We start from the raw sequence: 16173 nt of genomic DNA, 5'->3' as shown, positions 1-16173 counted from the left end.
AAATAATTCCTAAGGTTCTCTGTAACTGTAGTATTTTATGATCCAAGTATCTTTTGCCTGAAGTACAGCAGGTAATCCCTCAGATGTTTAGAGCTTAACCAATTTCTCGATGGTTTAATTTTCACATTATATTTACTCTATTTTTTCTTTAATGGCAAAAGGACATAATTTCCATCACTTTGCAAACAAACTAATATCTCTATTCTGACTTTGTGGTATTCCAGGGTATTAATGCATCACACTTGAAAAGAGTATGGATTGTTTTTAATCCAGAAATTCAGTAATATTGTAGGTAGTAATAATGAGGATAATTATGATTCATTTTCAAGGCTTTTTGTGCCTCTAGGCCCTTGGTCACTGCATATGATAAAATGAACCAAAATTAAAAATAAGATTAAGGTTTAACAGTTAAAAATACGCACTAGGAGTAAAACACATTTTTGGTATTCATTCCTATCTTACATAGTGAACATTTAAAAATAAACAAAAATAAAAGATCCATTAACCAACAACAGAATTTTAATAATTATTAACTAGAAAGGAAATAAAATTAACTTGACCTTATCTTAGAGGTTGTCAGAGATCTACTCTGGTTATGCAGGTGGGAAATATGTTGTGCATTATTAGACCTCAGTTTCAGAAGTTCAAGCCCTATTCAAAATCAGAAGTAAACCCTCAGTGAAAATTCAGAATAAATGTGTGGATGCTATGAGCTTGTGTATACTATTTAGATTTTAATTATTTCGATCTTTTTTCATTCTTGAGCTCTCCTTAAACATATGTGCATCTCCCCCAAACCCCCACCCATGCCCCCCACCAGGTCTACTAAGTGCTTTTCAAATGTGTTCAATCTAAATCATATCCTGGCTACTTCTCTGACCTCACCTTCAGTTACTCTTCTCCTTTGCTCACTTTGCTCTAGCTACTCTTGAATCGTTTTATTTCCCTGAATGCACAGTTTGTCCATGCCTCAGGGCTTTGTCTATGCTGCTTCTGCCTGGAGCTCTCTCCCTCACATGTTGCCATCTCCACCCCAAATTTTTCACCTGCCTGATCTTCCTGTCCTGCAACTCTCAACTTAAATAAGACTTTCTCTGAAAATTATTTCCTAAGCACCCACCCAATGGACAGTATAATAGATTTCCCCCACCCACTGTTGTCTTTCATACCTATTGTCTCTTCTTGTGGACTACAAATTTATAATGTGTAATTATTTGTTTATGTATTTAATGTTTAATTCCCTTAGGAGATAGTAACTTCTATGAGAGTCAAGAGTCATTTCTATATTACTAGTGTTAAATTATGCATGATTGAATAATGAATTAATGATCTATTGTGGTATTTCATTAGGGTTTAGAAATGTTAATTAGATATGGACTCTATCAGTAAAGAATTTATTTTCAAGTAAAAGGATAAGGTGTGAACATAAATATTGTTTAAAAATATAGAAAGTAGCCCTGGTCGGGTGGCTCAGTTGGTTGGAGCATCATCCAGTACATGGAAAGGCCGAGGTTCAATTCTCATTCAGGGCACATACCTAGGTTGTGGGTTGTGGGTTCAATCCCCAGCTGAGGCGCATATGGGAGGCAACTGATTGAGGTTTCTCACATTGATATTTCTCTTTCTTTCTCCCTTCTTCCTCTCTTTCTAAAATCAATTAAACACACACACACACACACACACACCCTCACGTGAGGATAAAAAAAGTAAAAAAAAATTATATATATATATATATATATATATATATATATATATATATATATTTATTAATGCATATTAAAAACCAGTGTAAGGAAGTTCTGTATTAGTTCCTTGGGCTGCTATAACAAATTACTTACAAACTTATTGACTTAAAATAACAGTAACTTATTCTCTCCCCAGGTTTGAAGGCTGGAAGTCCAAAATCATATTGTTGGCAGAGCTACTACAGGTGCTAAGCTTGGTGAGTAGGGGAGAGTGGGTTATTTCTGACCAAGTGAGGGAAGGAAAGTTTAATGGAAGTAGTAGAAAAAATAATAATGAAGGTGGGTGAGGGGACTGACCTGAGGGTATGGTAAGATTAAATCATAAATGGGGTTAATTAGGTTTTACAATATCACAGGTATTAGTTAGGAATTTTTTATTAATTAACATAGAATTATTAAAGTTTTGTCTGAACAAAGATGGTATGATCTTGGGGCTCCTGCTTCAAGAAACCTAATGGGGCAACAGTGTTTAGGATAAGCTGGTCTCCCGTCAGCCCTTCTAGGACAGAGATACCAAAGAATAAAAATTAATAAGACTCAGACACTCACTGGACACCTGAGGGGGTGTGGGAGATGGGAGAAACAAAAGAAAATAGTATATTTTGATCCAAGAGACCTGGAGAACTGGGGTGAAGAAAATTAGGATAATCAAAAGGAAGATGATTTTTAACTAGGAGGATAAATTCATTGTTGATCTATTGCCTTTGAGGGACTAATATGATATTTAGTTGAAGATTTAAATAAGGATATTATAGATACAGGACTGGAGTTTGGGAGTGACATCAGGACAAGAGATACAAATGTGTGAGCTACCAGTAGTGAAATAATTAAAGTCATGCAATTCTGAAAAGCAGTGTCAAATCATGGGAAGAGTATGAATGTGGAGTTTAACAGACATATTCCCATACTATCTCTACCATTTACCCTTTGGATGTCCTGGACAAATTGCTTAATCCCTCCATCCCCTCACTCAAATAAAATGACTCAAATAAAAAGGGTGAAAAATAATATTATCCCTCAATGAGGATTACATGAGTTGAGTATATAAAATACCTATCATCTTTAGATTTGCTTTCATATTTTGGTGGCATTTCCCAGTAAGAAATACTATATTTATTTTGTAGTCACTGTCTTGAAAATATGTAACACGGTTTTTATAAATTATTTTCCTTTGATTCTGTTTTATTAAAAGCATGTTGACTCTGATCTTTGAAAGTGATTTCATGACCTACGAATGGGTTGCAACCCACACTCTGGAAAACACTTGTCTCAACCAGCATCCTATAATCAAATCATACCATTACTACTCACTGTTCTCTCAACTTTCATTTTTATTACTCCCTCTGCTTGAGCTGCTTGTTAATATCATATTACTTCTTGATGGTCCAGAAGAAATAATAACTATTTACTTCCTTTACTCTACCCATATAACACTTTGTCTATAAAAATATTTATCTATTGCTTAAATGGATTATAAACTTCTTGATGATAGGAAACAGGTGCTATGTATCTATGTATCCTGGAGAAATGGTTTGTTCTTAAGAGGTACATAGTAAATTTTAATTTATTATTATAGAGAAAAGAGAGGGGAGGTCTGGGGAGAGAATGTTGTTGAGTACCTACTTCCAAGGCCCTGCTCTGGCCTCCTCAGGCTCTAATTCTCCCTTCATCTCTATGTACCAAAGCTTCCGTGGAAATTTTTAAGGCAGAACATTGTGACTCCTTGTTTAGGACACAAAGACGTAGGCCAGTAATTTTTTGGACACAGTGACTTGAGCTTGTTCATGGTTTGGGGTGTGAAAAGGTCTGGAGGAGATAAAATAAATTTGAGAAAAAAACTAAGACATATCTAGGGCTTAGCTTTGTAAAATAATAGAAACATTCCTAATCTGGTCTCTTTAGATTACTAAATGACAGAATCCAATAAAGGAAACCTGAAATAAATTACCAGAGAAGTATTTCATATTAAATTATTAAAGTTTATTTCATTTTTTCAGGCCCTAAAAAACTTTTCTCTGATGGAAATGACCCCTGGCAACAGTGACATTTTGATACCATATGTGATGCACACAATTGTGGAGTCTGAGTTCCATGTCACAATGACTCTGTTCTGATTACTGGTTTCACCATGCCTACCAGCCAAATTAAACTACTGGTTTCTAACGGTCTTCTGCCCACTTTGTAAATCATCATAAAGAATATTAAGTCAATCAAATAAATTTGCCTCTATGTGACTTGTTGTACAACCTGATGTATGATATCAAAATGTACAGGAAAAAATACCTTTTATATATGAATTTTGGACGACATGGTAGAAGGAAATACAGTTCAATTGGTTTCATAAAATGAGCCAAAGGCAATTTGTTCCTCAAGAAACACTGCTCAGTCCTGAATGTAAAGGAAACATCCAAGTCCCAGAGTCTAAATTTCAATCTACTCTCAGGCCTAGATGCTAAGGATGATGTACATTGGTGGTCAGTATGTATGAGTAACCTGTATGCCCTACACTGGGCCTCTATTTACTTATTTTAAAATTAGGTGATTAAACTTTTATTTCTTATATCCTTTCTACTTCTACCTATAATGTTTGATGATGCTCTGCCCTTAAATCCCTTTCACCTCAATTTTTAATCTTAAAAAATGTGAAGTATATTTATAAAGTTCTTTGATATCCTTCAATGTTATTCAATATGATAACAGCACTACTCACTAAACCTGAGTTTTATCATTTTAGTTCTGCCTCAGAGGCTAAGTTTTATGAGAGCCTTAATTTACATCACCAGAAGCTAACTTAATAAAAATAAAGGAACCCCTTTTGGACCTAAATTAAAACTGGTGGGGAGGGCAGAGACCCTTATGCAAAACAAACAAACAAACAAACAAACAAACAAACAAACAAACACCAGGAGGCTAAACTTAGAAGAGGGTCAAATGGTTCTGAGTTCTAAAGAATGTTGTGCCAAGAACCTGGTCCTGCCTTTTTACGCCCTGAAAGTCGGAGTTTCTAATGGCAACTTCCCAAATCTCTGGCTTCTTGACCCAATATCTATTGTATCATTTTCCCTATTTCCTTGAAGCACAACTCACTTGCATGGCAATTAGACAAAGGTTCAGAGCATCATCCATCCTGATTCAGGGAGATTTATCTTTGGAGACAACTCCAGTGTATGGGATGCAAGACACACAGCTTAGAAAACAACTGAACATCATTCTACAAAGAACAATATGGTATGAATGGGCACATCTCATTTTGGTCAGGAAAAATTAATACAAAGTAAAAGAGGAGAAGGACTGAGAGACAGATGCCTAATATGAGATGATAAGCACTAGGTTTGTCTTGGACAAATTTCTTTATAATTTTCTTCCTGTCAAAAACTGTATTCAACTCCTCTTCACAATAATTTTCTGACATAATGCATCCTAAAGTTCCGACTTTTAATACAGTTTGTAATTGTACAAATAATAACAGTTAATTTTTTATTACTATTATTATGTCCAGCACTGGGGATTGTAAAAAACACATAGATGGTAAGGACTCTAAAAGCAGTGTCCATTTCTTATTCTTTTTTATAGAATAAGAAATGGACACTGCTTTTAGAGTCCTTACCATCTATGTGTTTGAACTGTTGTACTTATGACAAAAATAACAATAACCATCATTTATCCAGTCATACCCACTAGGCACTGAGCTGAGTGGGCAATATGCATAAGCCACCAAAGTTCCTCTGGAGACCCTGACATTGAGGTTATGCATCAGTTCTAAAAAAAAAAAAAAAAAAAAAAGGACCTAATAGGAATTCAAACAATAGGCAGAGATATTTAACAACTTGAGGGCTGTCTGTCGTCAACACACAAGAACCATAATCAATAACGAAAGAGTGCAGTGAACCAAAAGTTAAAATGGAAAAAATCCTGTGAATCACCTTTTGTGTCCTCTGTTGGACAGGCACTGGGATACTCTGAAATCGACTGAAATACCCCACATGTGGCATCCCAAGAATGACTCAAACAGATGAATGTTATTTAAGTGTTTTAAGATTTTTCTAGCAAAAGACCTTGCAATACATTAAATTGCAAAATTTAGGAAGACATCATAACCCTCTGCATATCACTACCAAAATGTACATTTTTATTTTAAATTTAAAATAAACAGATTGACTTTCCTTGTAGTATTTCACAACCTTTGAGTGCAGCATTAAAATGCTTTTCTTTCTTCCCCCCATGAATGATAAGCTTCTGTTTTCTTACCCTGGGCGTCTGAATCTTTTATATGCTCGGGTCCTATTCATTGCCTGTTATTCAGACATTGAAATCCCAAATGTTAATTGTTCTCCCAAGTACATTGACAAAACAGCAGCTAAATAAGGGTATACCAGACTGTGGTAGACTCTGACATGCATTTATGGAACAATGGGGCTCTGAGAGACAGCCTTGTAGCTCACGGGAAGACATAAGATGTGCTATTTTGACTGTTTCATAGCAGAATGGGGAACACACGCACACAAGGGAATTATGCATTTTACTTAGTTTTGCCCAAAGTCCTCAAGGCAACAGAATCTTGTGATGTCATCATGAACTTTCCATTTCCATTGACACAAAGGCTAAACATTTCTAATGACATCACAAAGAAAAAAGGAATTTACTTTGCTTCCATAAAAAATCTGTTACCCTCATTGAGATTTGTAAAAAAATGCAAGAATCCTTCCTGACAGGGTGAATGTCACTGTGCTGATGCACAGTGGGTGACACCCTCCCTAATGCAATTCAAACCAGCCAAAAGAAAGGATTCGCAATTTAGGCTGGGTAGAAAAGACATACTGAATATTGAGCCCAACAAATTTTCTTTTTTTAAAGAAGAAAATCATTTAAATGTATATTTCTTCAGGAGCAGTAAATTTTTTACTCATGTCTGGTTACTACGTTAGCAATATTTTTGTCCTTTATTGAACTGGTCACCAAAACACAGAGGAAGATACAGGAAGCTTTCACTTACAGGAATGCAGTGCAGCTCAATCTTTTGTTTTTAAGGTGCAGTGATTTCAGTCTCTAAATGTAACTTCAGGCAGCCTGAAAAGAAACAGGTTAAAATCTCTTTCAGTTATAATTGGTATTTCAGATTTAATTAAAAATTAAACTTTCATAATGTTTCACCATCCAAAGCAATGCATTATCAGTCAAGCGTGGCTTTTTTTTCTGTTAAGAAAAAAATAACCCTCTTCCCAGAGTAGATTTTTAATGAAAAGAAAAGGATCTAAAGAGGGAAAAAAGCAATTCTGAAAAACAAAATATGCCTCCATGTTAAGGACTTCATAACGATATGACTAGAAGCTCAGTGCCTCTCAATTTTAGCAATATTCTATCTGATTTAAAAATAAAAACTCCTAAACAATTTCACAGCCTAAAGATTACATAAAATATTAATTTCAGAGAATAAAGACGAAAATCTATGATCACATGTTAAAGGTAAATCATGACTTTAAACAGAATTGGAAATAAATGTTAGACACACTACTTTCAAATAAGTGAATAGGTGGTGGGGCAAATGGTGGAGTGGAGATAAACGGACATATTTAGCAATACAAAATGCCCACTGCAATGCATTGTGGGTTTACCTTGCCCCATACCACACATTGTATACTCTGTCACATGCAGCCAGTGCTGTTTGAAGCAGCACGGGAAGACCATCAGGATTTGAACCAAACCTCCTTGCTTAAATAACTGCAATCACATTTTTAATATGTACTTCTAATCTTCAAATTAAGAGTCCAAGCATTAAAATCCCCAAGTATGTCATAAATATTTGGGCTTTAAATGTCATACTATTTTTTCAATCCTTTCTTCATACAATACCCTCTATAAAAAAGATAATAGTTAAAAAATAAAAAACAGACGGGATTAAGTCATCCCTATTTTTAGCTTCAAATAACTGACATGACATGATTTAGAAAAATATAGTTTTTAAATGTAACATGGAGACAATACAATTATCTTCCTTTTACTTTACAGCATGGCAATACATTTTTTTTATATACTTGTAAAACTAAAGTGGTGTGTTTATGTTCACCTTCATATTAGTGCAAGGTAATATATTAATATTTCCACATATGAGAGCATGATCATAAATCCCCCCTGAAACTGCATCTATTATTAGAAAATGCATCTAGTTCTCACTTGTAAATTCTGTTTTCTTTTTCCTTTGAAGCATATGGAGGAATATTTTGAGTATTGTGTCTATTTGATGTATATAGATTTTAAATGCAAATTGGTTTAGATTCACTAAATCTATCCATGAATGGATCAAAAAAAAAATCACTGACATTAACCAAACTTTTCCCCTGTTTCTCATATGCCTGAATTAGATTAAAAATGTACCAGTGTAAAGACAGAAATTATGAAGGCGTCACCAGGGACAACTGAATGAGAGGAGGGGAGTGCGTATATTTCCTTATAAGGCAACAAAACATTCATAAAAGAAACCGACAAAAATAACTCAGGCTTAGAAATTGTACGTGATAACAATAATGCCCAATAACTGATTCGGAAATGTAAAAACTGCCCACCTCTACTTAAATCTGAATCACCAATTGGTATTATTCTACTCACCACTCAAATATGGTTAGTGAGACTAATTCACTGTCTAGTTCAGACAAGAAAAAGTGATGGAAACTATATTGTATATTTATATATAAATGATTTAACTGACAACTAGCAGTTCAACTTAATCAGTCGGATTTCCTTTTCTTAATTCACCAGATGTGGAGTGAACTTAACTATTGGTTCAAAATAATAAAGTCCTTTCTATGAATAGTCAGTTACATTCTCTACCTCTCCTCACAGCATTCCTTCTCTGACCTTTTTCTTTACTTCTCTGTTTCTGCCTTTTCCCCTTACTTTCACTTTCTTCTTTATTTTTCCCCTCTTTTTTTCCCCTTGGTGAGGGTAATGAAGCTCAAAAATAACATCTTGTATCCTGTTGAGGGAAACTTGGTCACAACTCTCCTTCCAGATGACAAACTCATTCTTAAATGTCTGTTTCCCAATCCAAAGAAAACAGAGCAATTGAGAAAATAGAGACACAACATCACTTACCACTACCAACACCAACACTTTTAATTCCCATGCTACCTTCATCACAAGGAGGACTGAAGTTTATTTACATTATCCCCTAACCTCAAATAGGACCACAAATAAGACTAATAACAGGACCATTTTGTGGCACTCAGGCAAACGGCTGGGCAAAACAGATGGATCTTACTTTGCGCCAGGACTCAAAAAATACAGTCGCCAACTCACTGTTGGCGACTACATATCTTGGCCCAAAGATGGACCTGGAAGTGAGACCAGTTGTCTTTGAATGCTGTTCCTATTCATATCTGCCTCATGAGAAAACCATTAACTCTGTCACTATGTAGTGGGGTTAAGTATTGGGTAGAAACTGTTTGGAAAGATGGTCATCAAAGAAATGCAATATTCTGAAGGCACGTCAGATTAGATTAAGGAACATAAACCTTATTTTTGGCACTACTGTCTACTTATCAACTTCCTGTTTGTTTTCTTTTCAAGTTCAGTACTATTCACCGAAACCACCTCTAAAATAGATTTCCAGAGTATGTGTCATCAAAAAAGAATAATTTGCTCCTGACATTTCAGGTTCCAAAATTTGTTACATTTTTTTTTTCAAGTTACCCAGATCTGTCTTGGTCATTATAATATTGACCACCAGTATCAAAATTCCTTAATTAGGACCAAACTGTGTACGGCTTTAGATTACAGTCAACACCCAGTGATGCAATGGGATACAGCTCAGTAATCAATGCAAACTACAAAGCGCAGAAGAATGCTTCTCTTGGCAGAGACACTTTAGCAAAAGAATTGTATATTCTGCAGTAAAGATTCTAAATGGCTTTCCAGAGAAGTAACCAATGCATTATATTACAGTAACCTATTGTGTAAATAAAAAATAGTCCACAAATAATAAAAAAAATGAAGGGGGGGTGATCAATCAACTATAGATCTTAACATTGACCGGGAACAAAGTATTGCTGTGACCACACATGCTACTTTGTAAAATTCTCATATAGATAGATATCCTAATGCAGCCACTTCTCTTAATGCTCTCCCATCTATTCACCATCTATTGTAACTTACTCAGATTGTTTTTGAGAGTTCACTCATCTCTCTATGATTCATTATGACCCTGTTTAGATTTGATTTTTTTAGAGAGAGAGAAACATTAATCAGATACCTCCCAGATATGCCCCGACCAGAGATCAAACCCCAAAACCTAGGATGGTGTCTTGACCTAAAATCGAACACTCAATATTTTGGCATAATGGATGATGCTCCAACCAACTAAGCCAAAAGCCAGGGCCAGATTTGGTACTTTTTTATTCCTCAGTTGATTATATTTTTCCATTGATTTTTAGAGAGAATGAAAGAGAGAGGGAAAAACAGAGAGAAATACTGATGTGAGAGAAACACATCTATTGGTTTCTGCACAAGCCTGACCAAGACCAAAGCCAGGGAGGAGCCTGCAACCAAGGTAGGTGCCCTTGACTGGAGTCAATCCCAGCATCTTTTGGTCTGCAGGCCAACGCTCCATCCACTAAGCCAAACCAGCTAGGGCCAGATTTGATTTTTAAGAGACAAGGCTTTTTCCGTGGTCAGCAAAGAGAGTGGATTATATTTTAATTATTTCTCTTTTATTTTTCTTTTCACTTAAAAATTTTATTATGAGAAATCTCAAACATATGCAAGAATAGTGAGGAAAGTAAAATGAACTACCAGGTACTCATCACCCATACTCAATGTTAATTGACACAAAATGTAAAAGGTAATTTTCTGAACTTACAATTACATTCCATTGATCTGTATGCCAGTACTATACTCTCTTTTTTAATATAGTTTTTATAGTAAGTTTTAAAACCAGAAGTGTAAGTCATCTAACTTTGTCCTCCTCTTCAAATTATCTTACTGTTCTGGGTCCTTTGTATTTTTATATAGATTTTAAGATCAGCTTGTTAATTTCTAGAAAAATGCTTTTATTATTATTTTTAACTTTTTTATTAAGGTATTACATATGTGTCCTTATCCCCCCCCCCCCATTGCCTCTCCCAACCGCCACTCATGCCCTCACCACCCTGGTGTCTGTGTCCATTGGTTATGCTTATATGTATGCATACAAGTCCTTCAGTTGATCTCACCCACTTACTCCCACACTCCCCTACCTTCCCTCTGAGATTTGAGCATCTGATCAATGCTTCTCTGTCTCTGGATCTGTTTTTGTTCATCAGTTTATGTTGTTCATTATAATCCACAAATGAGTGAGATCATGTGATATTTATCTTTCTCTGACTGGCTTATTTCGCTTAGCATAATGCTCTCCAGCTCCATTCATGCTGTTGCAAATGGTAGGAGTTCCTTCCTTTTTACAGCAGCATAGTATTCTATTGTGTAGATGTACCATTGTTTTTTAATCCACTCACCTGCTGATGGGCACTTAGGCTGTTTCCAAATCTTAGCTATTGTAAATTGTGCTGCTATGAACATAGGGGTGCATATATCTGTACTGATTGGTGTTTCTAATTTCTTGGGATATATTCCTAGAAGTGGGATCACTGGGTCAAATGTGTGTTCCATTTTTAGTTTTTTGAGGAAACTCCCTACCGCAGGGACTGGATGCCAGCAGCCAGGGTTGTGCCTTGCAGCAGCTCAGAGAAGCACCCAGAAGCCGCCTGCCGGGGAAGCAGGCTCAGGGGGCTTGCACGCTGGATCAGTGCGACTGCAGTGACTGAAGGTCAGCAGCCAAGGACAGGCATGTGCAGGTTTCTGCTGTCGGGGCCTTGCACCCTTGGTTGGATACGAGTGCACCCAATGGCAGCTCACAGAGGCACCCAGGAGTCACCTGCTGGGGCGGCGGCCTCAGGGGGCCTGTGTGCTGAAACCATGTGACCGTAATGTCAGTGGGTAGGCAGCTGAGAAGAGGGAAGTTAGAAATTCTACTGCCAGGGCTGTGTGCCCTTGTTTGGATATGAGCATGCCCAGCAGGGGCTCAAGGAGGCACCCAGGAGCCACCTATAGGGGCAGCAGGCTCAGTAGGCCTGCGTCCTGGAAAGGCACAACTGTGGTGACCAAAGGTCAGCAGCCAGGGAGGGGGAAGTCCCAGTTTTTGCAGCCTTGCATCCTTGGTTGAAATCGCACGTGTCCAGTGGGGGCTCACAGAGGCACCCAAGAGCCGCCTTTGGGGCGGTGTGCTCAGGAGGCCTGCATGCTGGAAAAGTGCAACTGTGGTGTCCGGAAGTCAGCAACAGTGGAGTGGGAAGACTCAAGTTTTTGCTGCCAGGTGTTGCACCCCTGGTTGGATTCATGTATGCCCAGTGGCAGCTCACAGAAGCACCCAGGGTCCGTTTGCCAGGACAGTACACTCACGCACTCAGATGGGCCCTGGCGCTGAAGCTGCATGACCGAGGTGTCTGTGGGCAGGCGGCCGGGTTGGGGGAATTCCGAGTTTATACTGCCGGGGCTGTGCACCCTTGTTTGGGTAAGAGCACGCCCAACGGGGGCTCACAGTGGCACCCAAGAGCAGCCTGTGGGGTGGTGGGCTCAGGAGGTGTAACTGAGGTGTCCAGCGGTTGGCAGCCGGGGAGGGTTGAAGTCGCACTTACTGCTGCAGGAGCTGTCACCCTTGGAGGTAGACATCCTGGGGTCTGCAGGTCTGCGGTAGAACAGCAGGATTTTGGCTGTAGTGGCTTCATGGGCAGTGTCCAAGGCCCGTCTGGTTGGTGGTGCTGATGAGTTCCTAGAAAAGGATGCTTTCCCCTTCAAGATGGTGTGGACTCCATGCCCGAGCCCTGCAGCCTGGGGAGTGCCCACAGCGGTGGTAGGTGCTCCCTGTCCAGGAGAGCCTGGTCTGCCAGCCCCTGCTACTCCTGCTGGATGTAACTGTCCCTCACTCACTCACACACACACCACACACATGAACACACTCTCCTTTCACCCCCTCACTCACACCCTCTCCCTCACCTCCATTCTGCCAGCTGCCATCTTCTCCCCTCTCACCTTTATTATTTTTGATGCTATAGTGAGAATTGTTTCTTAGTTTTATTTGTTGCTAGTATATATGCAGAGTGGCCAGATTATTATGATCTCTGAACGCATAATAATCTGGCCACTCAGAGTGTGTGTGTGTGTGTGTGTGTGTGTGTGTGTGTGTGTGTGTGTGTATACACACACATATTAGAGGCCTGGTGCATGAATTTGTGCATGGGTGGGATCCGGCCAGCCTGGCCAGGGGGAGGGGACATGTGCGGTTGGCCGGCCTACCTGCTGGTCGAACTCCTGGTCGAGGGGACAATTTGTATATTAGCCTTTTATTATATAGGATGTACACTGAGTGGCCAGATTATTATGCATTCAGAGATCATAATAATCTGGCCACTCAGTGTATATATTCTAAGCAATTGGACAACTTATATAAATTGGTCTAATTTCTAAAAGTGCATAGATTACCGAAACTGATTCAAGAAGAAAGAAAATCTGAGTAGACCTACAACAGTAGAGATAAAATTAAGTCACCCTACAAAAAAAACTCTGGATGCAGATGGCTTCACTGCTTCCAATTCTATATTTATATAATAAGTAATACCAATATTTCACAAACTTTTCAAAAATATAGAGGAAGAAGAAACTATTCAGTCTGAGAACAGTATTACCCTGAGACCAAAGCCAGTCAGAGCCACTAAGGAAAACACACACCCAAACACACACACACACACTATCCCTCATGAATATAGATAACAAAATCTTCAACAAAATATTTACAAACAAAACATAACAATCTATAAAAGTATTGTACACCCAGACATATAGGATTTGGCCCAGTAATGCAAGGTTAGTTTAACATCCAGTAATCAATTAATGTAATATGCCATACTAGGTGGTCAGTGCACGAATTCATGCACCTTGAAAAGAACTGTGATCTGTGAGGCTACAGTGGGCACAGGGGTGGGTCTCGGCCCATCCTCTGCACCCCTGCCTGGCTCCTAGCGCCGGAGCACCAGATCCCCTGTCTGCCAGCAGCCCCACTCCAGCCGCCGCCGCTCCCACACACTGTCGGCACCAGCCCCGCTCACATCCGCTGAAGGCGCGGAGCAATTGGGGCGGGCGCCAGCAGCTGGAATGAGCAGGACTGGCGCTGTCAGCAGGTGCAAGCGGCGGGCTGCTGCCCCAATCACCCCTCAGAAACAGGGGGAGGTGAGAAGCCCTCAGGGGTGATTGGGGTTGGCAGCTGCTGCTCACACCCACTGACGGTGTTGGCAGCGGGTGTAAGTGGGGCCATCACTGGCAGCAGGTGTGAGAGACGGCTGCTGGCCCCAATCGCACCTCAGGAGCAGGGGAGGTGGAGAAGCCCTGAGGAGCAATCGGGGTCGGCAGCAGTGACTCACACTCGCTGATGGCATCAAAAGATCAGAGCCTGCGATGGGCACTGGCAGCGGTGCGAGCAGTGGCTCCAGCGCCAGCAGCAGATGCAAGCAGGGCCAGCACCAGCAGTAGGTGTGAGCACCCGGTGGGACTGCAGTGCACAAGAGCAAAGAATTCTCAGTAACCACCAGAGGCTCACCATGATGACAGACTGGCACCCTGCCTTGGTCTGGCATCCCCGCTCAGCTACTCCACCATCCTACCACAGCTGATGCCCACCATGTTCCCTGCTCTGCCACCTGCTTCCAACACCTGCCATGTTCTGCGCGCACCCCCTGGTGGTCAGCACATGTCATAGCGAGGTTGTTCTGTTGTTCTGCTATTCGATCTATTTGCATATTAGGGTTTTATATATAGATTAGTAAAGTAAATGAGAGAACAACATGACTATCTCAATAGAGACACAAAAAACATTTGAGAAAATCCAATATCTATTCATGGTAGTAACTTTCAACTTCTGCAACCTGATAAAGGGCATCTATGAAAAACAGCTAACATCATACTTAATGATGAAAGACTGACTGAGTTAAATAAAATTAGGAGCAAGGCAGGAGTGTGTTAGCTCTTCTATTCAACATTGTACGGGGGTTTATGTTTAGAAAGATAGAAAAAGAAGTAAAGAAAAAGAAAATGCAAAGAAGGAGGGAAAACACAACAGAAAAGAAAGAAATCAAAGGCATCCAGATTGAAGAATAAACAAATAAATATTTTTATTTCCAGAAAATATAGTATGTAGAAAATTTTAAGGATTACATTCACACACACTTGTATGTAGACACACAGAAATAAATGAGTTCAGCAAGTTCACTAGATACAAGAGCATTATACAATATCAATTATATTTATATTGTATATACACTGAGTGGCCAGATTATTATGTGTTCAGAGATCATAATAATCTGGCCACTCAGTGTATGTTCATATTATTACCTTTTAACCCTCTTAATTTCTATGGAGTCTAATTTTATTCCTGGTTTTAGTATCTGTTATCTCCTCTCCTTTTTCTTTGATCACTCTAGCCAAAGATCTGGTGATCTTTTAAAAGAATCAACTTTTATTTTCATTGATGTTCTCTATTATTTTCTATTTCATTGATTTTGGCTCTAATCTTTATTATTTCCTTCCTTTGAGTTTTGTTATGTATTTATATCTTATGCATTTTTACCTACATAATTATATTATTAGTTATATTTATTTCTTTGGGTGGATTTTGATGTCATTTCCTTTTAATGTCATTCCTTTTAATCTAAAAGATTTCCTTCAATGTTTCTTAAAAGGCCAATCTACTAGCCACAAATTACCTCAGACTTCATTTAACTTGGAATATATCTTTAATTTACCTTCATTATTGAAGAACAGTTTTGATGGATATAAAATTCTTAATTGTCACAATCTTTTTTTTCATCATTTTTCTTCAGCACTGTGAATATGCTATCCCTCTGCTCTCTGACTGACTTTAATTGTTTTTGATGAGAAATCAATTGTTAATCATAGTGTTGTCCCCTCTATTGAAGGAGTCTTTTTTCTCCTGCTTCTGTTAAGAATTTCTCTTTTTCTTTGGCTTTCAATGTTTGGCTATCTTTTGTCTATGATTGGATCCTTTTGTGTTTTTATAATTGGAGTTTATTGAGCTTCTTAGATGTGTAGATTGTTATTCACCATTTCTGGCAAGTTTTTTGGTCATTATCTCTTTCTACCCTTTCTTCCTTTCCTCCTCTACTTTTCTCCAATTACACATGTTAGTATGCTTGATGGCGTCTCATCGATTTCTGAAGCTATTCACTGTCTTCATTATTTTATTTTCTATTCAGAAAATTGGATAGTTTCTATAGATTTATAAAATTCACTGACTCTTCTGACATAAAATTTGTTCTTAAGTCCCTTTGGAAAATATTTTTTCTCATTTTAGTGGTTGTACTTTTCAACTCCAGAATTTTAATTTGTTTCT

General features: G+C 38.5%; 1 protein-coding gene across 13 annotated transcripts in view; it reads right to left on the bottom strand.

Moving 5' to 3' along the window:
* Positions 1-16173, bottom strand: part of ZBTB20 (zinc finger and BTB domain containing 20) — an 899572-nt gene that overhangs the window by 524138 nt on the left and 359261 nt on the right. For all 13 annotated transcript variants that reach the window (XM_079767021.1, XM_079767031.1, XM_079767032.1 and 10 more), the window contains one exon: positions 6739-6812. The gene's annotated coding sequence lies outside the window, so the exon portion shown is untranslated. The remainder of the gene's footprint in view (positions 1-6738; positions 6813-16173) is intronic.

This window comes from Cnephaeus nilssonii, assembly GCF_951640355.1.
Source record: "Cnephaeus nilssonii genome assembly, chromosome: 3".
NCBI classification, from domain to species: domain Eukaryota; kingdom Metazoa; phylum Chordata; class Mammalia; order Chiroptera; family Vespertilionidae; genus Cnephaeus; species Cnephaeus nilssonii.
The sequence above is the reverse complement of the archived record's forward strand: the minus strand, read 5'-3'. Positions and strand labels throughout refer to the sequence as shown.